The 25255-nt window shown below is 43.7% G+C and overlaps 1 protein-coding gene and 1 long non-coding RNA gene across 17 annotated transcripts in view; both read left to right on the top strand.

The window, feature by feature from the left end:
• The window catches only part of LOC126934114 (uncharacterized), a 239224-nt gene that overhangs the window by 138719 nt on the left and 75250 nt on the right, over positions 1 to 25255 (top strand). The gene's annotated exons all lie outside the window — the stretch shown is intronic.
• LOC126934106 (uncharacterized) overlaps positions 1 to 25255 on the top strand; it is a 139729-nt gene that overhangs the window by 29020 nt on the left and 85454 nt on the right. For 4 of the 16 annotated variants that reach the window (XR_007718815.1, XR_007718823.1, XR_007718817.1 and 1 more), the window contains 2 exons: positions 9257 to 9359; positions 10647 to 12045. The gene's annotated coding sequence lies outside the window, so the exon portion shown is untranslated. Of the gene's footprint in view, positions 1 to 548; positions 627 to 4601; positions 6537 to 9256; positions 9360 to 10646; positions 12046 to 12117; positions 15447 to 25255 lie in introns of those variants that run through there. The other 12 variants (XR_007718812.1, XR_007718811.1, XR_007718824.1 and 9 more) reach the window with 8 other exon arrangements.

Here is a 25255-nt window from a genome sequence, read left to right on the forward strand (position 1 = left end):
CCTGGCGGCTCTGCCCACCTCTTGCCCTTTGTATGTATTGTTGCCTCTTCCAGAAACCCCCTTTCTCATGTCAACTTGGCAGATTCCTTCTTGTCCTTTACTACTTCTTGAAGCATTTCTTTGACTTCTGAGACAGTGCTGGTTCAACAGAGACAGCACTGTTTCCTCTTTAATAGGCCTTTTTTTTTTTTTTTGATAGAGCCTCACTCTGTTGCCCAGGCTGGAGCACGGTGGTGTGATCTTGGCTTACTGCAACCTTCGCCTCCCGAGTTCAAGCAGTTCTCATGCCGCAGCCTCCCAAGTAACTGGAATTACAGATGTGTGCCACCACACCCGGCTAATTTTTGTATTTTTAGTGAACATGGGTTTTACCATGTTGGCCAGGCTGGTCTCGATTTCCTGAGCTCAGGTGATCCACCTGCTTTGGCCTCCCAAAGTGCTGGGATTACAGTCATGAGCCAGCACACCTAGCATTCTAATAGGCTTTTCAACCGTATGTTGTGATTTCACCTGTGTAAGAGATAGATGGTAGCGCCTTTCTTTTACAGGTGACAACCCAGAGGCTCTAAGAAAGGAGTCCCCAACCCTAGTCTGTGGCTCATTAGGAACAGGTTGCACAGCAGGAGGTAAGTGGTGGGCGAGTGAGCAAAGCTTCATCTGTATTTTTACAATCATCACTCGCATTGCTGCCGGAGCTCTGCCTCCTGTCAGATCAGTGGCAGTGTTAGAATCTCTTAGGAGCAGGAACTCTGTTGTGACCTGAGGAAGTGAGGGATCTAGGTTGCATGCTCCTTATGAGAATCTAATGCCTGATGATCTGTCACTGTCTCCCATCTCATCTAATTGCAAGAAAACAAGCTCAGGGCTCCCACTGGTTGTACATTATGGTGAGTTGTATAATTATTTTATTATATATTACAACATAATAATAATAAAGTGCACAATAAATGTAATGTACTTGAATCATCCTAAGACCATTCCCTCCCCTTTGTCCATGGAAAAATTGTCTTTCATGAAACGGGTTCCTGATGCCAAAAAGGTTGGGGGATGGCTACTCTAAGAGATTAATTAACTTGGAAATGGCAGAACTGGTATTTGAACCCCAATGTATCTAAGGAGCCCTCATTTCTGCCTCACTATGCTCCCTCAAAGAAAACCAGTGTGCATACCTAGGCAACAAACCTGCATGTTCTGCACATGTATCCCAGAACTTAAAGTATAATTAAAAAAAAAAAATTCAATTTACCATAAAAAAAAGAGAAAACCAGTCAGCAGACTGAGAGACACTGAAGTGAAAGAGATGCTTTAAAAAAAAAATTAGTTGTGTAATAAAACTTAAAAAAAATTTCTGGCCAGGTGTGGTGGCTCGTGCCTGTAATCCCAGCATTTTGGGAGGCCGAGGCGGGCAGATCACCTGGGGTCAGGAGTTCAAGACCAGCCTGGCCAACATGGTGAAACCCCGTCTCTACTACAAATACAAAAATTAGCCGGGCATGGTGGCAGACGCCTGTAATCTCAGCTACTCAGGAGGCTGAGGCAGGAGAATCACTTGAACCTGGGAGGTGGAGGTTGCAATGAGCCAAGATCATGCCATTGCACTCCAGCCTGGGCGACAAGAGCAAGACTTTGTCTCAAAAAAAAATTTCTGCAGAGTCCGGGCACGGTGGCTTACACCTGTACTTAACACCTGTAATTGCAGCACTTTGGTAGGCTGACGCAGGCGATCACTTGAGGCCAAGAGTTCCAGACCAGCCTGGCCCACATGGCAAAACACTCTCTCTACAAAAAATACAAAAATTAGCTGGGTGCAGTGCCGCGTGCCTGTAGTCCCAGCTACTTGGGAGGCTGAGGCAGGAGAATTGGTTGAACCTGGGAGGTAAAGGTTGCTTGAACCCAAGAGGTGGAGGTTAACTGCAGCCTGGGTGACAGAGTGAGACTCAATTTCCTCAGAGTTAAACACAATAAAATGAATACTTTTGACAAGCCATTGATAAAGACAGCAGAGTGTAAAGAGTGACCATAGCATTGAAAGGATGATGTGTATTTCGTGTATTTCCTTGATCGTATCCACGATTCCTTGTGGTACTGATAAAGCCAACACATACAGCCTAGTAGAAATAAGCTTGGCCAGGTGCGTTGGCTGACACCTGTAATCCCAGCACTTTGGGATGCCAGGACAGCAGAGGTGGTGCCACTGTACTCCAGGCTGGGCAACAGAGCAAGACCCCATCTCAAAAGAAGAAAAACAAAAAAAGAAATGAGCTGAGGTGAAAATGTTACTCAAGTCAAACCAAAGAAAATATCAATCATTAACTCAGTTTTCCTGGAGGATATATAAAGAGTGAAATCTGAACTTTTTCTTTTTTTGGAGTCAGGGTCTAGCTAGCACTGTCACCCAGGCTGGAGTGCAGTGGTGCAGTCTCCACTCACTGCAGCCTCAACCTCCCAAGCGGCAGTGATCCTCTCACCTCACCCTCCCATGTAGCTAGGACTGCAGGCTTGAGCCACCATGCCTGGCTAATTTCTTTTTTTGCAGAGGTGGGCTCTATGTTGCCCATGTTGGTCTTGAACTGGGCTCAAGCAGTCCTCTCGCCTCGGCCTCTCAAAGTGCTGGGATTACAGGCATGAGCCACCATGCCTGGCCTGAACATATTTGTTGAGGGAAAAGCTGTGCAAAATTGATCTGCAAAGTCCTTAATATGTTTGCTTTAAAAATACATTTTACTGGCCGGCCATGGTGGCTCACGCCTGTAATCCCAGCCTTTTGGAGGCTGAGGCGGGCAGATCACGAGGTCAAGAGGTCAAGACCATCCTGGCCAACATGGTGAAACCCTGTCTCTACTAAAAATACAAAAAATTAGCTGGGTGTGGTGGCACTCACCTGTAGTCCCAGCTACTCGGGAGGCTGAGGCAGGAGAATTGCTTGAACTTGAGGCGGAGGTTGCAGTGAGCCGAGATTGTGCCACTACACTTCAGCCTGGCCACAGAGCAAGACTCCCTCTAAAAAAAAAAAACCAAAGAAACCAAAAAAAACCAAAAAAACCTTTTTACTGGCTGGGTGCGGTGGCTCATGCCTATAATCCCAACATTTTGGGAGGCCGAGGCCGGTGAATCACTTGAGGTCAAGAGTTCAAGACCAGCCTGGCCAACATGGTGAAACCCCATCTCTACTAAAAATACAGTAATTAGCTGGACGTGGTGGTGCATGCCTGTAATCCCAGCTACTTGGGAGGCTGAAGCAAGAGAGTTGCTGGAACCTGGGAGGCGGAGGTTGCAGTGAGCCGAGATCATCCCATTGCACTCCAGCCCGGGCAACAGAGCAAGATCCTGTCTCAAAAAAAAAAAAAAAAAAAGGATGGATGGTTGGTTTCAGGAAAAAGAAAAATTGCACAGATATACACAAACACGCTGGTATGGAACAATCTCCAAGATCTGTCATTAAGAGAAAACTAATGTGCAGAATAGTTTTTATGGCTAGTGTACTAGTGTTAGCATTTGTATGTAAAAAGAGGAGAAACTCTGTATACTTGTTATATACCCATACTGTTTCTGAAAGTTTTCTTTTTTCTTCTTTCTTTTTTTTTTTCAATAGATATGGGGTTTTGCCATGTTGCCCAGGCTGGTCTAGAACACGTGAACTCAAGCAATCTACCTGCCTTGGCCTCCCAAAGTGCTGGGATTATAGGCACGAGCCACCATGCCTGGCCTTTTTGTTTTTTAATATCCTTCTCTGTTGCTGAATTTTTTTTTCCCCATATGAACATTACCTTTTTAAAAAGAGTAATTGTGAGCTGGGCACGATGGCTTATGCCTGTAATCCTAGCACTTTGGGAGGCTGAGGCGGGTGGATCACCTTGTCAGGAGTTCAAGACCAGCCTGCCCAACATGGCAAAACCCAGTTGCTACTAAAAATACAAAAAAAATTAGCTGGGTGAGGTGGCGCATACCTATAATCCTAGCTACTTGGGAGGCTGAGTCAGGAGAATCACTTGAACCCAGGAGGTGAAGGTTGCAGTGGCAGGGAGCTGAGATCGCGCCACTGCACTCCAGCCTGTGTGACAGAGCAAGACTCCATCTCAAAAAAAAAAAAGCAGTTGTGGTAAAAAACAGACACATAAAATTTACCTTCTTAACCATTTTTAAGTGTATGAGAAATAGTAAAAAACAAACATAAAATTTGCCATTTTAACCATTTTTAAGTCTTTACGTTTTAGTAGTCTTAGGTATATTCACATTTTGTGCAACAGATCTCCAGAACTACTTCATCTTGCAAAACTGAAACTCTGTACCCATTAAACAACAACTCTACTTGCCCTACACCTCCTTTCTCTCTGGTACCACCATTCTACTTTCTGTTTCTATGAATTTGAATACTTCACTACCTCATATAAATAGAGTCATACAGTATTTTTGTGTGTGTGATGGGCTTATTTTACTTAGCATGTGTTAGGGTTCATCCATGTTGTAACATGTGATAGGATTTCTTTCCAGTTTAAGGCCGAATAATATTCCATTTTATGTATGCATCATAGTTTAGCCATTCTTCATCAATACATTGCCTTTTAAAATATTTTATTTTTTAATTTTTAATTTTTTTGTAGAGACAGAGTCTTCTTGCTATGTTGCCCGGGCTGGTCTTGAACTCCTCGCCTCAAGCAATCCTCCCGTCTTGGCCTCCCAAGTGTCAGGATTACAGGCATGTGCTATCACACCCAACCTGATACATTGCCTTTATAAAATTTTTTTTCTTTATTCTAAAAAACAAAAAAACCAGAACTGGATACATGTGTAGAACGTGCAGGTTTGTTACATAGGTGTATGTGTGCCATGGTGGTTTGCTGCACCTATTGACCTGTCCTCTAAGTTCCCTCCCCTCACCCCCCACCTCCCACCCCCCAGCAGCCCTGGTGTGTGTTATTCCCCTCTGTGTCCATGTGTTCTCAATGTTCAGCTCCCACTTACGAGTGAGAACATGTGGTGTTTGGTATTATGTTCCTGTGTTAGTTTGCTGAGGATGATGACTTCCAGCTTCATCCATGCCCCTGCAAAGGACGTGATCTCATTCCTTTTTATGGGTGCATAGTATTCCATGGTGTATATGTACCATATTTTCTTTATCCAGTCTATCATTGATGGGCATTTGTGTTGGTTCCATGTCTTTGCTGTTGTAGATAGTGCTGCAGTAAACACACATGTGCACGTGTCTTTTTCTTTTTTTTTGAGACAGAGTCTTGCTCTGTTGCCCAGTGGCGTTCAGAGTTCAGTGGTGCGATCTCTGCTCACTGCAGCCTCTGCCTCCCGGGTTCCAGTGATTCTCCTGCCTCAGCCTCCTGAGTAGCTGGAATTACAGGCGTGCGCCACCATGCCTGGCTAATTTTCGTATTTTTAATAGAGACAGGGTTTCACCATGTTGGCCAGGCTGGTCTCAAACTCCTGACCTCAGGTGATCCACCTGTCTCGGCCTCCCAAAGTGCTGGGATTATAGGCGTGAGCCACCTCGCCTGTCCTGAATACTTTTTAAAACTACTTTGCTTCACCTTATAAATGTGATCCTGAAAAGTTGGGTATAAACATTGTATGTATATGTATGTATGTATGTATGTATGATACAGGGATAGTTTGAGGGGTGGTTAAATCATATCTTAGTTAACTTTACAGCAAAGAGGAGACTCCTTTTTGCCTTATGAATGATCCCTAACTTTATGTCTCAGATGTTTGTATTGGAGATTTTTCTTGAAGTAAAATATCACTCTACTAGGAATGGAACCAAAAAGGGGAGATGTGGTTATTTGAAATTGAAGATAGCTATATATACCAGGACATCCCACCATTTGTCTTATTTTACATACTTTTCCATTTGTTTTACCAGCATCTCTTTTTTCCTGTTCCATGCACTAGAAATCCTGGAGCCCTCTTATTTATTTATTTTTTTTATTTTTTTTGAGACGAAGTCTCACTCTGTCACCCAGGCTGTAGTGCAGTGGCACGATACCAGCTCACTGCAACCTCCACCTCCCAGGTTCAAGCGATTCTCCTGCCTCAGCCTCCTGAGTAGCTGGGATTACAGGCGCCTGCCACCATGCCTGGCTAATTTTTGTATATTTAGTAGAGACGAGGTTTCACCATTTTGGCCAGGCTGATCTTGAACTCCTGACCTTGTGATCCACCCGCCTCAGCTTCCCAAAGTGCTGGGATTACAGGCATGAACCACTGTGCCCGGCGAGTCCTCTTATTTTTATGACATGCTTCCTATGTGTTGATTTTGTTTTCCCTAATGGAGTAAATTTTTGAAGGCAGGAGGCATCTTATATCCTGTAGTGATGAGCATAATATGAGTTGTTCAATAAATACATATTTGGCAGAGATGAAAGTGGAGAAAGAGGTTCCTCTGCTGAAGAAGTGTGATTACTTTTGGTTTTTTCTACCTCATGTGGTACCCATTTCTAGCAGGAAATTTCTTCCACTTGCAGACCAAGTGTGTTGGGGACTTGAGATGTGTACATGAGTGTTTGTGATGTTTCCTGCTGAAAGCACAGGTGAGAGAGCTGGAGCCAGATTGGAGCCTGAAGAATCTGACTTGATAGTATGTACACTTCTGTGATAACCCTGAGGAGAGAATCTCAGGTTTCTATCCTCTGCTTAACATCAAGCCTGAATATTTAACTATCGGCAGGGCAGCTGGACCTGAATGTGCTTTTGGCGTCTTAAATTCAGTAGCACGTAGTAGGAATATTTGATAAAAGTGATTTTGCTTTTTTTGTCAGTAGTATATGAAAGCACTTAACACAGAGCCTGGCTTATAGTTGGTGTCCAAAAGGTGACAGTATGTGAGAAATGTTTTGAAGTAGTTGAGTCTTTCCCTGGGTGCCCTGCCTCCACTCGTGTGCCTATACCCCCCCTACCCCAGGCTAAAGATACAGGCAACAACAATGTGGATTTCGCCTTTGGAAAGTTTCCAGTTCCTTGTTTGTGGCTTTATGGTCAAACAAGAAGTGTAGTCTGCTCCTACATATCTAAGAGCAGATAGATCTGAACCCTGGCTACCCTCACCCAAGACTGGAAATGTTTGAATCACACTAACATGTCTGGTCACTCTAGGCAGCTTTCTTGGTAGGCAGTTAGTCTCTTACTGGGGAAATCTGTGAATCTCTGGGGTAACTGGGCAAGGCGGTGAATATAGGGGGTTGAGCATGAATTAACTTAGCCAGGATAGCTTATGAGTACAGGCATGGATGAGAGGACAGGGTAGGGGCCAAAAACGGTTTGACTCTGTCATTTCTGCTCATAGAAAGATACAGGCCTTGTGTACCAAGGGTAGAGCACTGGCTTCCTGTGGCCTGTCACCTCCATATGATGAGCCAGGCTTGCTCCCAGCTGTCCCTGCAGGGCATCTTGGGTTTAGTAGGGGATAAAATAGGGAATCTGAGTCAGGTAGCTTTGCTTCAAATCCTGCAGGTGTGCAGGGAGGAGTTGTGCTTCCCAGGACCTGTTTCCTATGTGTTGAAATAAGAGGAATCCCATCCAGATTCTGTAGAGGTTTCCTTCCATCCTTTTTATGTACGTTTTTCACACTGTCACTGGCCTGGCTTCTGGGAAGAAGAGAGAAAGGATGAGAGAAATAAAGAACTTGAGGGGGTGTGTAGATTCGCTGTCCTTAAATTCTTTCTGGAGCAAAGTATAGGTATTGGGAGGAGGATCAGTGAATGGGTGTGTGAACAAACATACTGCTTATCCTGTTGCCTGGCACTCAGCCTGGACCCTTACTCAGTATTAATCTTGTTAGATGTTGGTCCACTCTCCCAGTTGGAATATGAGCATATATATACATGTTATTTTATATCAGTGGAGTCATACCTTGTTACTGTCTTATCATCTTTTTTCACTTGATTTCACTTGATTGAGGACATTTTCATGTCAATAAATACAGAAAAAAGGGCTGAATTATAGTTCAGTGAGTGGATATATCATACTGCTATTATTCTCTAATATTTAATCCATTTGTTTTACCTGTTATCAATGGGGTCTTCTTTGACTCCCTTAACAAGATAACAATCCCCCTTTCTTCCCTATCTCTCTTCCCTTCTGTATTTTTCTCTATAGCATTTAGCATCACCTGATATATACTCTTCTCATTTATTTGCTTATTGCCTAACTTCCCTCCATTAGAATATAAGCTCCATGAAGACGGGGATTTTTATTTTAAAGATTGTTTTATTATGCTAGAATCAGGCAGTATCCCATTCTGTATCATAGAATGAGTGTTTCTCCCCTTTTTTGGAGACAGGGTCTCGCTCTGTCACCCACACTAGAGTGCAGTGGCATGATCTCGACTCACTGCAACTTCCATCTCCTGAGCTTAAGTGATCCTCTTACCTCAGCCTCTCAAGTAATTGGGACTACAGGCATGTGCTGCTTCACCCAGCTATTTTAAAAAATGTTTTCTGGCTGGGCGCGGTGGCTCAAGCCTGTAATCCCAGCACTTTGGGAGGCCGAGACGGGCGGATCACGAGGTCAGGAGATCGAGACCATCCTGGCTAATATGGTGAAACCCCGTCTCTACTAAAAATACAAAAAACTAGCCGGGCGAGGTGGTGGGCGCCTGTAGTCCCAGCTACTCGGGAGCCTGAGGCAGGAGAATGGCGTAAACCCGGGAGGCGGAGCTTGCAGTGAGCTGAGATCCGGCCACTGCACTCCAGCCTGGGCGACAAAGCGAGAGACTCCGTCTCAAAAAAAAAAAAAAAAGTTTTCTAACGATGGGGGTCTCACTGTGTGGCCCAGGCTGGTCTCAAACTCGTAGGTTCAAGCAATCCTCCCTCCTCAGCCTCTCAAAGTGCTGGGATTACAGGCGTTAACCACCATGCCTGGCCCTTTTTTCTTTTATCCATGCTCTATACCTGGTATTGAGAACAGTTCCTGGTACATCATTGATGCTCAATAAATATTTGTTGAGTGAATGAATTTGTTGGACATTTGGTATACTTACTGGGCTTTTTATTTGCAATATTTTGATTATTGTAAGCATTCTGTGATAAACACTTGATATATACATCTCTACATGCTTGTGCACTATCTCTTCAGGATGAATTCCAAGAAATTCACCTGCTGAGTTAAAAGGTATGCATATTTAAAATGTCAATTCATGGAGCCAAACTACCCTTAAGAATGTAAACTTATATTAGCAGCACATGAGATTGCCTGTTTTCCCATGCTTTTGATAACATTGGGTGTTGTATTTCTTGTCTTCTTCATCTAACAGGTAAGACATGGTCTTGTACCACAGTGGTTAAGAATGTGACTTTGGAGCCAGCCTGCTAGGGGATGAATTCTGACTCAGCCATTTACTAACTGGGTAACCTTAGGTAAGTCATTTACCACCTCTGTCCTTCAATTTCATCGTGGTAAAGTAGGCATAATGATAGCGCCTGTTTTATAGGGTTATTGTGAGGTAATGATAGCACTTATTTTATAGGGTTATTGTGAGGAATAAATCCAAGTAAAATGCTTAGAATAAATAGTAACTGAAACATAGCACTCAATAAGTATGATTTAATTTTCATTTATTTGAATATTAAAGGTTGAATTTTCAGATGTATTTTGGACCTTTCTATTTTTTCTTTAAATCAGTTATTCATGACTTTTGAATTTTTTTTTTTTTCCTCTTAGAGACAGGGTCTTGGTTTGTTGTCTAGGCTGGAGTGCAGTGGTGCAATCATAGCTCACTGTAGCCTTGAACTCCTGGGCTCAAGAGATCTTCCTGCCTCAGCCTCGTGAGCAGCTGGGACTACAGGTGCCTGCTGCCACACCCGGCTAATTTTTTTTTTTTTTTAGAAATGGGTTCTTGCAGCCCAGACTGATCTTGAACTTTAGACTGAAGTGCTCCTCCCGCCTTGGGCTCCCAAAGCATTGGGGGTTACAGGCGTGAAGCACTGCACCTTGCCTGCACATTTTTTCCAATAATTTTTTTTTATTTGTAAGACTTAACGTGTCGACTATCATATATAATACAGAATTGTTCCCATTTTGTCATTTCCTTTCAACTTTGTTTATGCAGCTTTTTTTCTGTATGCAAATTTTACGTTTTTAAGTAGTCAGAAAATCTCTTCCCTTATAATTTTTCCTGCTACTAGACCAATGTTTAGAAAAAGCATGCTTCCCATGGCCGGGCGCGGTGGCTCAAGCCTGTAATCCCAGCACTTTGGGAGGCCGAGACGGGCGGATCACGAGGTCAGGAGATCGAGACCATCCTGGCTAATACGGTGAAACCCTGTCTCTACTAAAAAATACAAAAAAAACTAGCCGGGCAAAGTGGCGGGTGCCTGTAGTCCCAGCTACTCGGGAGGCTGAGGCAGGAGAATGGCGTGAACCCGAGAGGAGGAGCTTGCAGTGAGCTGAGATCCGGCCACTGCACTCCAGCCTGGGTGACAGAGCAAGGTTCCGTCTCAAAAAAAAAAAAAAAAAAAAGAAAAAGCATGCTTCCCCACCTCAAAATTATAAAAATAGTTACTTGTTCTTTTTGAGTACTCTGTGTGTTTAAATCTTTTATCTTTAAATTTAAATCTTTGATCCATCTGGTATTTATTTTGATATGAAGAGAGTGGTTGGAATCTGGCTGTATTTCTTTTTTCTTTTCTTTTTTTTTGACGAAGTCTCACTCACTGTTGCCCAGGCTGGAGTGCAGTGGCGTGTTCTCGGCTCACCACAACCTCTGCTTCCCGGGTTCAAGCGATTCTCCTGCCTCAGCCTTGCAAGTACCTGGGACTACAGGCACGTGCCACCATTCCAGGCTAACTTTTGTATTTTTAGTAGAGACTGGGTTTCACTATGTTGGCCAGGCTGGTCTCGAACTTCTGACCTTGTGATCTGCCCGCCTCGGCCTCCGAAAGTGCTGGGGTTACAGGCGTGAGCCACCGCGCCCCGCCTTATGTATTTTTTTCAGTTGGGTAGCTGTCCCAAATTCATTCATTAAAGAAGGAGAAGTAAGAGCAGGAGCCTTTAATCTGTTCTCCTCTTCCCTAATTTGAAAGTGGCTTGTTATTTTGAATATCACATCCTCAGAAATAGCAAATCTCCATCTCAGAGAATGGATTTAATGTTTGGATACAGCCAAAGGTCATTTCATTACCAAACCATGGGGTGAATATACCATGTAAAACAGTTTGGGATCAGAACTCACAGTCTGAATTGTAAGTTACGATACTGCTGTCTCTCTGCTGCAGCTTCTTGGCTGGCTTTGAAGGGTCTTCCAAGGCAGATCCTAACAAGGGGACTGCTTTGAAGGGCCATTGTTCATTTGGAATGATAAAGTCTATGTTGTTCAAAAAACAAGTGCTTGTAGCAGGTATTTTTTCACTCCAACCTGAGAATATTGCTAGGATATTGATAAGGGGTACTGAATGGTAATAAACGTGTGCTCTAGCTCTGCCCTAATCTGCTTATTTCAGAACTCTAGTTTCATTCAGTTTCTTGCCTCTGACTCAAAATGGAGGGAGGGTGATTCTTACATAACAGAACATACCTACATACCCTTTTGGCAACAGCTACCTGCCAGAGATGTTGAAGAAGAGTAGCCAACCTTTACACAACACATAATGTGTGCCAGTCATGGTCCTAAGTATAATACCTTACATGTATAAACTTCTTAGGAGGTTGGTGCTCTGTACCGAATTGAATAGTATCCCCCAAAATTCATGTTGCCCCAGAACCTATGAATGTGATCTTACTTGGAAATACAGTCCTTGCACACATAATCAAGTTGAGATGAAGTTTAACTGGGAAGTCCTAGTGTAGTGACTGGTGTTGTCATAAGAAGAGAGAGACACAGAGGGAAGATGGCCACATGAAGATGGAGGCAGAGATTGCAGTTATGCTGCTGCCAGCTAAGGAATGGCTGCAGCCCTCCAAGGATTGCCAGCGACCACCAGAAACTAGAAGAGACAAGGAAGGATTCTTCCCTAGGGACTTCAGAGGGAGCATGGCCCTACTGACACCTGGATTTCAGACTTGTAGCTTCCTGAACTGCGAGAGAATAAATTTCTGTTGTTTTAAGCCATGTAGTTTGTGGTAATTTTATGGCAGTCCTAGGTAATTAATGTACACTCTTACCATCTTCATTTTCAGATAAAGGAAACTGAGGCCCAGAGAAGTCAAACACTTTGAGATCTCTGTAGGCCCCTACTGTGCTGGCTGTGCATAGATTCTGTACCTCCTGCTGTTGCTGTTGTTGGCTCTCCACCTTTACCATGGCCATCACGTTCTGACCGTGCTGGAGCTGAGCTGCTGGAATGACTCATTTTTCTTTTTTCTTTTCTTTTTTTTTTTTTTTGAGACAGAGTTTCGCACTGTTGCCCAGGCTGGAGTGCAGTGGCGCGATCTCAGCTCACTGCAACCTCTGCCTCCCGGGTTCACGCCATTCTCCTGCCTCGGCCTCCCAATGGGACTACAGGCGCCTGCCACCACGCCCGGCTTTTTTAGTGGAGATGGGGTTTCAACGTGTTAGCCAGGATGGTCTCAACCTCCTGACTTCATGATCCGCCCACCTCGGCCTCCCAAAGTGCTGGGATTACAGGGGTGAGCGACCCTGCTTGGCCCCCCTTTTTTTTTTTTGGAGACAGAGTCTCGTTCTGTCACCAGGCTGGAGTGCTGTGGCGCAATCTCGGCTCACTGCAACCTCCGCCTCCCGGGTTTAAGCAATTCTCCTGCCTTGGCCTCTTGAGTAGCTGGGATTACAGGCACACGTCGCCACGCCCACCTAAGTTTTGTATTTTTAGTAGAGATGGCATTTCACTGTGTTGGCCAGGATGGTCTCAATCTCTTGACCTTGTGATCCACCTGCCTCAGCCTCCCAAAGTGCTGGGATTACAGGCATGAGCCACCACACCTGGCCCGTGACTCGTTTTTCTAACACATCAGGCCATAGCCTTTCTTCATGTCTTGCCTGCTTCATACCGTAAATCGGAAACTCCTCTCACGAGGCTTCTGACTGTAGCCTGACCATCTCACCCGATCTCTTCTTCAATCCCTCTTCCCCGCTCCCCTTTATTTTCCCTTTCCTATTCTGTCTTTATTTTTACTTTTCGTGCAGTGTCAGAGAAGTGTAGTGACAATGTCGGGGGAGGATCCCCCAGCTGCCTCTGGCAGTTGGTTTTGTACTTCCCACTTCTGGCATAGTATACCTTCTAGAATTTTTGTCAGTAGACAATTCAAATCTTGTGTTTTTCTTTGGAGCTTTCAAGATCTTGCACATAGCTTATAGTTACATGGCTGTGAACAGAGAAGGGGCAGTTTCATGGTGGCATTGGCTGTGAGGGCACTTACATTGATGAATTCAACCTACCACAGTGGCTGTCTCCCCTGTCAAAGTGAGTGAGGGGATGAGACCATTTTCTGAACCAGCTCATCTCCCTGAATATGGGCTTTTCTATTGGCATTTCATTGCTGGCTGTGGAATCTTGCCTCTTTTCCAATAAGACTTTTGGCTTTAGATCCTGTTCTTGTTCTTACCCACTCTCAGTAAACTGAACTCCGGGAACCACATCTCTTTTGTTTGCTGCTGCATCCCAGGACTGAGCAAAGGCCTGATACTTACTAATCCCTCAAGAAATATTTATTGAATGAAGAAATGAATATTGACCTGGAAAGTTCAAACTCTTGACTTTGCTTGCTTGTTCCTGAAGTTAGAGGCCAGATTAAGAATTTGTTTAACAGTCTTAAGCAATAGAAAAATTAAGATGTCCCTCATACTTTCATCCCTCAGTATGTATTTTAAAAGCAGTGTAAATGCAAAATAAGTATAAAGAAACCTAGCAAAATGTAAAGAAAATGCAGCAAAATTCTGATTTTTACCATGGTTACCACTTTGATAAATATAAAATAACTTAAAATATTTGTTGTTGTTGTTCTTGTTTTGCCAGTTCCCTGAGCACATGCTGTTGAGTAATCCTGCCTGGACCAGTCCTTCCCTCACCCTAGACTTCACCTTCAGTTCCCCTTTATACCACCTGCTGAAGCTGCCAGCCAGCCTTTTCCACCACCCTCCCTCCCCCAAGGGTGTTTGGCTTCTCAGACCCTAGCCTGAGCTAGTGCCCTTGGCTCACTAGGGTCTTGCCAGGAAAGTCAAAGGAGAACATACATACTGCCAAAGAGTACCTAATAATGAGAATTCCCATGCTGAATTGTGGTTTATAGTCAGCATAGCACATGTGTCACATGATTATACTTAGGCTGATTTTAGCCCGAATAATCTGCTTCTGTGATCCTGTATGTGGAAAACCTAGAAATTTCTCTGTGATCCTCCTTCCTGGATCACTAAGAGACAAGTCAAGACATAGGTTCATTGTACCACCTGTATTAATCTGGGCCTTGTTGAGACCATTTAAAAAAGGTGTGATGCCAGAAGTAAGGTCCAGGCCTCCCACACACAGTTTCAAGGCTGTGACCATAGTCAAATCCTGTTGCTTTGAGTCCAAAGAGTTTAAAATAGTGTTGGAAACCTCCTAGGGAAAACAAAAAAACAACACCATAACTTCCTGGGTAAGGAAGTGACATGTGCTGACTAGAGCAGGAGGGGTAGCCAAGGCTCCAAGTTCTATTCTGGACCTGCTGTTGATTTGAGGTGTGACATTCAGCAATCTGAGCTGATGTTCTGTAGCTCGGATTGGTTTCTCATCTTCCGCAGAGAGAGTGAAAAGAGGCTGTGCTTGCAGTGGAAAAGGTGAATACTGGTCTCTTGTCCTTTAGGAGAACCTCACCATTGCACATCCTGCCTCTCATTTGAATTTCCAGGCTTCTTTTTTAGAGTCTCGCTCTGTTGCCCAGCTTGGAGTGCAGTGGTATGATCTTGGCTCACTGCAACCTCTGCCTCTGGGTTTAAGTGATTCTCTCACCTCAGCCTCCCAAGTAGCTGAAATTATAGGTGTGTGCCATCATGCCTGGCTAATTTTTGTTTTTTAGTAGAGATGGGGTTTCACCATGTTGGCCAGGCTTGTCTCGAACTCCTGACCTCAATTGATCCACCTGCCTCGGCCTCCCAACCAGGCTTCTTTTTTAAATGCAGAAATACCCCCCAACCCAGAGTTAGTATAGAAACCCAGCAATGTTGTTTATGTTTTACTTGAATTCATTTCATCAGAATTGCATTCCTTTTAACAGTGTGATTAGATCAGCTCTTGTAGGGGATGGCAGCTTCAATAGGGTTTAGGAAAGAAAAGATTTGTGTGGGGCACACACATTGGCTTTGATAGCTTGAGGATACCAGGTACATGATAGTTTAGATGGATAACAGAAACTTGTGTCCGTTGAGAGCCAGGCATGTATTAGATGCTTTCATATATAATTTAATTGTTGTACAAACCAATAAAGTATTCCCATTTTTTGCACGTGAGCAAGCTGAAAAAGAAGTTATATAACTTGTCCAAGGTCACACAGCTAATAAAAGGGCTGAGCTAGGATTTATTTCTCCTCAAGTCTGTACAATGCCAAAACCCATGCTGTTTTCACAGAGCTTTTCTGTCCCTGGTGAGATTTAGGAAAGGGTGGGAGAAAGAAGGGTGATGAGATGCCGTCTTTACCTACCTCGCGATTTTGCTTGTTGGTACGTGTTTAGCTAGAACATTCTGTTTATAGAGTACTAGATTCTATATATAGAGATGCTGCAACAACATATGTGGGAAAGATACCAATTGGCTGTAGGTGAGGATTTCAAGAAGTCTTTGTTCTTCATCACAGTGTAGGCCACACGTGTCAAAACACCACTGGTAATTGGTTTGCTACTAAAGTGGCTCTGTCTTATCATCTACATAAAATCTGTTGATGTGGCTCACAAAGTCAGCTGTGATGGGGCTAGAGGTGAGGGTGTGGTGTGTTATTGCATGTACTGGAGCTGGTGGCACCTGTTTTGTGACTGTTAACATTGAATGATTAGTGAGTAAATAAGAGGTGTCTCGGCCAGGCGCGGTGGCTCACACCTGTAATCCCAGCACTTTGGGAGGCCGAGGCGGGCGGATTACCTGATGTCGGTACTTTGAGATGAGCCTGACTGACATGGAGAAACCCTGTCTCTACTAAAAATACAAAATTAGCTGGGCGTGGTGGCTCATGTCTGTAATCCCAGCCACTTGGGAGGCTGTGGCAGAAGAATCGCCTGAACCCGGGAGGGAGATCGTGTCATTGCACTCTAGCCTGGGCAACAAGAGTGAAACTCCGTCTCAAAAAACAAACAAACAAAAAATTATGTGTGTCTCTTTTTTTCTTTTCCAAGGGAGACAGATAGCAGTGGGTGCTGGCACACATTCAGGGATCCTGGCCCCTGGGCTAGCAGAAGAGATGGCTTGAAGGTGTCAGGTGATGGAATACAAAGAGCTGGTCTGTCAAGTGGTATAATTTCAGGCACCAAGAATGTGTCCTGCCCCTCAAAAACTTGTCCTGGCTGTTTGCTATTGCTTGGAATCCCACAATTGAAATTTCTTTTTCTTGATTTAAATCTTTGAGACCCTGTTAAAAATGAAGAGACTCCAGGAAGGGTTTTGATTGTGAAACATCTTGGTCATGTTAAGTGGAAGTGTGAATGAGTTTATAAGATTGATTTCTGAGAACTAGACTGAGGAAGGGATAGAGAGGAGAAGGCACTGTGCTCCTAGTTGTAGGGACAGGAAGGAGACGCCAATGAGTTTGAGATAAAGGCCTTGAAGAGAGATGCTGGGTCCCTAAAGAAATACTTGGTTTCCTTCGCAGTTTTGTCTGAGAAAAAACAAGCAGCTGAGGGTGATGGTTATGGAGGCCCATGACCCCCAAAGAGGGTATGCTGAGTAGACAGATTTCCCACCAGCGCGTTCGGATGGAGGCATAGTGTTGTGTGGAGAGCTGCTGACAGCTAGAATGTAACCAGGAGTGCTGGACCTTTGGGTCTGTGGTTTACTGTGATGTCCTCAGACAAGACTGTCACAGATCTTAGAAGGGGGGAGGCACAGCTTCCGAGAAATGATGCAAAATGGTGGCGCAAAAGAGGCCACCAGTGGCAACAAGGGTAGGGCATTTCCTTCGTGGCTGGTGGTCACGGACAACTTCTGGTCTCAATTTCCCAATGAGCTATGCTAAGAGCTTTACCGGAAAGCAAAATAAGCCATGCCAGAAGCAATGACAAAGCACTTGAGGTGTCCATGCAAAGGTACAGTTCCTCCTTGTGCACTAATTTTGTGGAGCCAAAATAGCTGATCCAGAAGCTGTGAAGATAGTCCCTATGATTAAGACATACAACTTTTTTTTTTTTTTTTTTTTTTTTTTTGAGACAGAGTCTCACTCTGCCATCCAGGCTGGAGTGCGGTAGAGCAATCTTGGCTCACTGCAACTTCCACCTCCTGGGTTCAAGTGATTCTCCTGCCTTAGCGTCCCAAGTAGCTGGGATTACAGGCACGCACCACCACACTCAGGTAATTTTTGTATTTTTAGTAGAGATAGGGTTTCACCTTGTTGGCCAGGCTGGTCTCGAACTCCTGGCCTCAGGTGATACACCCACCTTGGCCTCCCAAAGAAGGCATACGACTTTATTGGCCCGAGTTCTGCCAAAGAGAGACCCTTCCTAGTTGACTTGGCATCATCTTTCATTCACCAGTGCTCTCTAACTGCCTTTATGATTAGAATTCTCACAGCATTTTCTCCCCTAAGGGCATATTTTGCAGAGGCAACTCAAATCTCAGTGCCTTTCTGAGCTCCTTACAATTGGGTTTATAGATGCCTCCACCCTGAGGTTCAATTTCACTGTCCGTATTCCTATCCTAAGTCTAGAGCACTTTATTTTTGATCCAGACTTTTGGCTTTACTGAGGACTCTTGGGTTGTAGCTAATATTTTGGACACATTTCCCTAGTGGGCAGCCTAGGAACGGCCTCTCCTCCCTATCCTCCAAGTTTGGCAAGGTCTGTACCTCCTACCTTAATGGAATCAGCACTACTTGAGATTTCTGAACCTCCCACACCATTTTCTCTCCTCTCAACCCCTGCAGCCTCATACATGAGGTCTAGTGGAAAGCAGGATCTGCTGATCACTAGGATATTAGAACCAGTGTCTCCAGTAGGAAGGAACTCCTGGGCATGTGTTCTGTGCCCTGAATGACAGCTCTCTGCCTATCAGTTTCTGCTTTCCCGCCGTCTCACCTTTATTTTGACTTTTACCTAGAAATACAAGCGTTGTCTTGTTTCTCTGCCTGGACTTCCTAACCCTGTCCAGGACTAAAGCCCTGCTGTCAGTCCCTCACCAGGGACTGTCCAGCCTTCCTCTGGCCAGGTCACTTATCTGATACTAGAGCCTTTTCTTGCATCTAGGCTTTAGTAGGTAGAGTTCTGTCCATGCACAGATCTCCCTGTGTTGACCACCTTGAACTTTGCCATCTACTCTTTGGGCTAATTAGATGTCATGCTAGTCTGTCCCGCTGCCTTCTAGAACAAGGCTCTTAGCTTCGTTGAGCTCTTGCCCTGGATTTCATGTTAGCTGTCCAGCTGCCTCCACCTCAAAAAGAGCTTTTAATATGCATTGTAAAACTCCAAAAGGGAAGTAGAATATGTAACATTTTTCAAATGTATTTAACTAGAGATCCTTTTTTTTTTTTTCCTGAAGGAATATTTATTAAAATCTTACAGAATATGTGTTTGGTGGAGTACAGTTTTGGAAAGAGTGAATATTTATTCCAAAGGAATGGACATCAAATGGAGTAATTCCAGATGAAGATAATGTTACTATTACCTTCATCTGAAATTCCAGATGAAGGTAATAATCACTATTTCCTGTGTGTCTGCAAAAGGATAGATAGCTCTAATCCACAATGGAACTCTGAAATGAGGAGGAAGGAAGAATTCTGCATTCTTTCGTCCACTTTGAATGCTCTTCTCCATCCCAGTGGAAACAGGAAGTGGTAAATGCTATGGTGCCATCATGGCCATGGCCATCACTGGCTTCTGGATACAAGATAGGAGGGCTTCTCTGAGGCTCTCTTCCCTAGGTTGGACCTCCGTCAGAATTTCTCTAGAGCACTTCTGAGCACACTTCCTTCTACTCTGGGACTATATTCATCTCAGCATCAGTCTCAAGTCTTACTGCTAGTTCAGGATTTTGACGTTACACATGGGGATCAGTGCCAAATGGGAACTGATTTTTATGGAATGGGTATGACATCAATTTTCTACCTTCCCTATTAAATTTCTCTTCTATATCTTATGGGCAGTCTAGACTATAATATTTTTTTCAATCCTTGAATTCGAGATAAGCTCATGCTCTGTGGGCAGGGTGGTGTTACAGGTGGGTTGCCATTTAAATCTGACTGGGTGGGTGACCAAGTACCAGGAATTGAAGCTGACATAGCTAGTAACCAAAGAGCAAGCCAGTTACTTCCCCTGCATGCCATTCCCAACCAACACAGCTAGGGAAAGATCACCTGAAAGAAATCTCTAAGACTTCTGATGAAGAAATTACTGGGTCCTCTTGACACCCTCATATATGTGTCTTTATTGTCGTGAGTGAGATCTATTAGTTGGCTGATCTCAACTCAGATAGTTGGCTTAGCTAATCATAAGACAAACTAGATGGAAAGGCTCAGCTTTGACCGTGACATTAGATATGGATGGACCATGTCCTTAGGTATGTTCTTTGAACATCCAGTAAGCAGCATTCTGCATATACAAGCCCCACCCTTAGGGCGTTAGCCTGTGGCATTTGTCCATTTTTGCCACTTCTTCTGAAAGACCATGGTTTTAATTGAAGACCAGGGAGTCAACTTGCTGATTGGAAAGTGGGAAGAGGGCTTGAAATGGGCATTCAAAGATCTTAAATAGAGCTTGTAGTTTCTTTGGTCTATAGGTATTTGCCACGTTATTTTATTTTGTTTTTGAGTCGGAGTCTCTGTCACTCAGGCTGGAATGCAGTGGCGCAATCTCGGCTCACTGAAACCTCCACCTCCCGGGTTCAAGTGATTCTTCTGTTCAGCCTCCCAAGTAGCTGGGATTACAGGTGCCTGCCAATGTGCCCTGCTAATTTTTGTACTTTTAGTAGAGACGGGGTTTCACCATCTTGGCCAGGCTGGTCTTGAACTTTTGACCTCATGATCCACCCACCTCGGCCTCCCAAAGTGCTGGAATTATGGGCGTGAGCCACCGTGCCCAGCTGGCATTTGCTAAGTATTAATTGGCCTATAACTGGAAAACTTGTTAGCAGCTTTAGGAAGGCTGTTAGGGAAGGTCTTAGGTTGCAGTGAGCTGAGATCACGCCACTGCACTCCGGCCTGGGCAACAGAGCAAGACTCCATCTCAAAATAAATAAAAATTTTAAAAATGAATAAAGAGACAAAGTCTTGCTCTGTCACCCAGGCTAGAATGCGGTGGTGTGATCACAGTTCACTGCAGCCTCAAACTCCTGTGCTCAAGCAATCCTCCTGTCTCAGCCTCCCTGAGTAGCTGAGATTACATAGGTGGGTGCCACTATGCCCAACTGTCTCTACTCCCTCTATGTACTGTCTCTAGATGATGCCATCTATATTTATTGGTTCAGCTACCACTAATACATCAAGTACTTTAATACTATCATCCCCCACCTAGATTTCTCTCTCTTCTGAGTTTCTTACTCATAATAGCCAAACACTATTGGCATTGTAACCTGGATAGCTCTTAAGCATCTTAAACTCAGCATGTCTCAAGCCAAATTATATTCTTCATCAAACCATTCTTTTTCCCCATTCCAAACCTCCTCCTCCTCCTCCTCATTTCCTTGATTTAGAAGCATCACCAACTAGGGTCATTTATTAACATGCTTTAGCATCACTGTCTTCTATTCCCCCCCTGGGAATTTAATAGGCTCCGGTTGTAAGATGTCTAGGATGTGGTTCTTTCTTTTCTTATTCAAGAACAATTAAAGGTTAAGCTGAGATTCAGACTCTTAAGTAAAATGGAAGTCCTGGAGAGGAAGCATCTGAGGGCTAGAACCTTGAGAGAAAACTTGAGAGTTGACTAAGGCCACCCTTAGGTGCAGTAGGGGCCAGAAGACCTCTTTAGGAGCATGCAGAATGGAGAAGAGGTGGGGCGTATGATCCTCAGTTTGTTTCTTGTGCAAGCAAAGTAATTGGCACCTCCCCTGCTGGCTGTTTCTGTAAATCACTATGGAACCTCATGTAATTTGGTTTAAGAGTCTAAGGATTCAGCATCCTAGTGTAACCCATCAGCTAGCTGGAGTCATCCTTTTCCTTAAAGTTTTGGCTTAAAATGTCATTCTTCAACTTACAGCAGGAATTGTCCTGATTCCTTCTTCAGATTTCTTCAAATTCCCAGGTGCTCTGATTTTGAGCTCTTGCCTCCACTGAATTTATTCAGATTATGGATGGTTTACTAGATCAAGTACACTGTCCTTGTTTCCATCCACATTGATACAGATGTAGAACTCACAGCTAAAGCCTTTATATGTGTTGCAGACTTTTATCAAAGGTTTGGGATAATGGAGAGAATTGAACATTGAACATAGCAACAAAGTAAGCAACTTGAATTCTAATACTGGTTATTCCTGTTCCTCAGAGTACTCTTGCCCACCCCTCCAGTAGGGATTTGTCATTACTCATATCACCCACATATGTTGGCCTTGTGTTTTTTGTTTTTTTGTTTTTTTTTTTCTGAGACGGAGTTTTGCTCTTGTTGCCTGGGCTGGAGTGCAATGGCACGATCTCGGCTCACCGCAACTTTTGCCTCCCAGGTTCAAGTGATTCTCCTACCTCAGCCTCCCAAGTAGCTGGGATTACAGACATGCACTATCATCATGCCTGGCTAATTTTTGTATTTTTGATTGAGACAGGGTTTCTCCCTGTTGGTCAGGCTTGTCTCGAACTCCCAGCCTTGGGTGATCTGCCCACCTCGGCTTCCCAAAGTGCTGGGATTACAGGTGTGAGCCACCTCGCCCTGCCAGCCTTGGTCTTTTATAATCTTATCTTTCTCTCCTCTGCAAACTCTCCTTAGCATATTACCACTAGAACTCCAAATACTTCTCTCATTCTATTTTGCAAGCAATTTAACTCTCTCAAACTCTTCATCCTAAAATCACTTCTGGGTTCACTTCTGTGTGTCCAGAGCCCACCAAGGGGAGTAAAGAGCTTCATACGCCTCTTTTTTTTTTTTTTTTCGAGACATGGTTTTGTTCTGTTGCCAAGGCTGGAGTGAAGTGCTATGATGTGATCATAGCTCATTGTAACCTCAAACTCCTGGCCTCAGGCAATCCTCCCACCTTAGCCCCCTGAGTAACTAGCACTTACAGGTGCTCACCACCAGACCTGGCTGTTTTTTTTTTTGTTTTTTAGTGACAGGGTCTTGGTATGTTGCCCAGGCTGGTCTCGAACTGGCCTGTGGCCTCAAGCAATTCAACTTCCTTGGCCTCCCAAAGTGTTGGGAATAAAAGCATGAGCTACTCTGTCCAGCCTTCATGAATATTTCTTTAGCTACACAAAGAATAATCTGTAGACCCTCTGATGTTTACTTTTCCATTATCTTCCCTCTTTTGAAGGTATTTCTTATTTTGAATAGCACTTACTGCTTATCCTCATAATGGTTTTACATTGAAGGATCTATGGAGGAAAAATAGGAGGATATTCTAGGTAAAGGCAACAATAAAAGCAGCAACCTTCGTAAAACCTGTTGTGGATAAATGAAAAACTAGTCCAACTGGGAAGAAGGATTCTTGTCAAGGAGGAGAGCTCAGAATAGATTAGAAAGTCCAGAAACAGACCTAGGTTTCAACAGGGAAGGATAGTGTTAGGACAAATGATACAGGACAACTGGCTGACAAGAAAAAAAATTTCTGTCACCATGTAGCAAAATTAATTCTAGATGGATTACAAGTTTTTACATAAAAACTAAAGTAATAAATGTACTAGAAGATAATTTTTTTAAAAGTATGGCACTAAAGGCAGAAACTATAATGGAAAATATGTGATGAGATAGCTAAAAAAAGGAACAGCATAAGCAAAATTAAAAGTCGACGACAAACTGGTTAAAAACCAATTTTCAGCATATCTCTAATGTACACAGAGCTTTTACACATTAATAGGAAAAAAAGCGAATACTACAAAAAAATAGACCACAGTCATAGAAGAATGAAATCAAATGTGACTAACAAAGCATATAGAAAATGCTATTTCAGCCAGGTGCAGTGGCTTCTGCCTGTAATCCCAACACTTTGGGAAGTTTCTACAAAAGTAGCCAGGAGTGGTGGTGCACACCTGTAGTCCCAGCAGTAGCTCAGGAGACTGAGGCACAAGAATGGCCTGAACGCAGGAGACGGAGGTTGCAGTGAGCTGAGATCATGCCACTGCCCTCCAGCCTGGGTGACAGAGCAAGACTCTGTCTCAAAAAAAAAAAAAAAAAAAAAAAAAAGGAAATAGGCTAGGTGTAGTGGCTCATCATTCCTGTAATCCCAGCACTTTGGGAGGTTGAGGCAGGCAGATTGCTTGAGCCCAGGAGTTTGAGGAGAACAGAGTAACAAGTCACTGATAATGCCAAGGTGTTTGTCTACACCAAAATTGGAAGGTTACCTGTCGTGATGGAAATGGGGCTAACTGGAAAGGGGAGCCACTCCTCTAGAAGGGGAAGATGGATTTGTTTCCTGGGGTTGGATTTGAAGAGCTAGAGGTACATCCAAGAGGAAGTGTTCTATAGGCTGGAGATTTCCATTTAGAGAAAAAAATTACTTCTAAAGTAGAAGCAGTAGGTGGGAGTGGAGACTCCTCTAGATTTGGCACCCTTGACAGGCTTGGAGGGGAGGTGGTATTTTGGTTCTTCCCTTCCTGCCGGAAGTCTCCTTGAGAGACACTGGAGAGGAGTGTGTGGTCTCAATTAGAACCTAAAGAGTAGAGAGTAGGGAGAGGTAGGAGTGGGCAGTAATCATAAACAACAGCCACAACAGCATTTAAAAATTACTTTAGGCTGGGCGCAGTGGCTCATGCCTGTAATCCCAGCACTTTGGGAGGCTGAGGTGGGAGGATCCCTTGAGCCTAGGAGTTCGAGGCTGCAGTGAGCTATGATCGTGCCATTGCACTCCAGCTTGGGTGACAGAGTGAGTCCCTGTCTCGGAAAAAAATAAAAATTACTTTACAAAGTGACATTATGGTGACTTAGGTAACAGAATCCTGTGTGTTTTGGATTATTACTTTTTTTTGTTTTTTGTTTGTATGTACACTGATAGGTAACCTTCCAATTTTGGTGTAGACAAACACCTTGGTGTTATCAGTGATTTGTTACTCTGTTCTCCTCTTCCTACCTGAGAGACTGTCAAATCAGCGCTTACTCTATAAAGTGTCTTAAGATTGATCCATTTCTTTATAATCCCACTGCCCACCCTAGTTGCTACCTTATTATTTCAGACTTGTATTGCCATTACAGCTTACTAACTGGTTTCTCTAATCTCATTTTCTGCTTCATTCATTTTGCATGCTACACCATAAAACCTGCGCTGATCACTGCTTTTATCACCACTATCTGTTCAAGAGCCTACAATGGCTCTTCATTACCAAGCCCACCAAGGTAAAATAGTTTTGTCTTGTTTCAGCCCACCCACCACGTTCAAGTAACAGTTGTCTCTTCTTCTGCCCACCTCTTCACTGCTCCTAGCTCCAGGCGGCAGCTTTTGCTCTGTCTGTCCCTCCTTGGAAAATTCATCTCTAAGAGACAGGGAGTGGAGAAATGAGGAATGAACTTTGAGGCTGAATATATCTGAGAATGCAGAATTAGGATTCAAACTCAGATATTCATCCTCAAAGTTCATTTCTCATTTTTTTATTGAATTCTGGCTTCATTTCTTTGAAAGTAATACAGTAAAAGCATATTGACTTAGACCAGTGACAGAAGGGCTTTTTTGAGTTAGTTAAATGAGAAAAAAAATTTGTGAAGTCATTAGGTTTGTTTATTTTTGGAATTCCATGGTACCTCCACTTGTGTATTCGCTAGCTGATAGAGATCCTGAGAGGAGCTGCTTTAATGAGTAGAAAATCAGGAGTCCCTTAAGTCACTTCAGTTTTTCAAGGCAGTCATACTTATGGGATTAAATTATTTAACTGACTCATTCAAATAGTATAAATACAAAATGTAATTATCTCCTATGAGGAGTTCAGAATCAACAGGGTCAGTGTTAACAGAAATTCTCCTGCAATTGCTAGACTGGTGTCTGCTAAGAATCCTGCAAGGCATCTTGCACCTCAGTGCTTGGTGCATTGTGGGCAGTCAGAAAATGATGATCCAGTAAATGAG

Source organism: Macaca thibetana, chromosome 13 (assembly GCF_024542745.1).
Source record: "Macaca thibetana thibetana isolate TM-01 chromosome 13, ASM2454274v1, whole genome shotgun sequence".
Classification (NCBI taxonomy): domain Eukaryota; kingdom Metazoa; phylum Chordata; class Mammalia; order Primates; family Cercopithecidae; genus Macaca; species Macaca thibetana.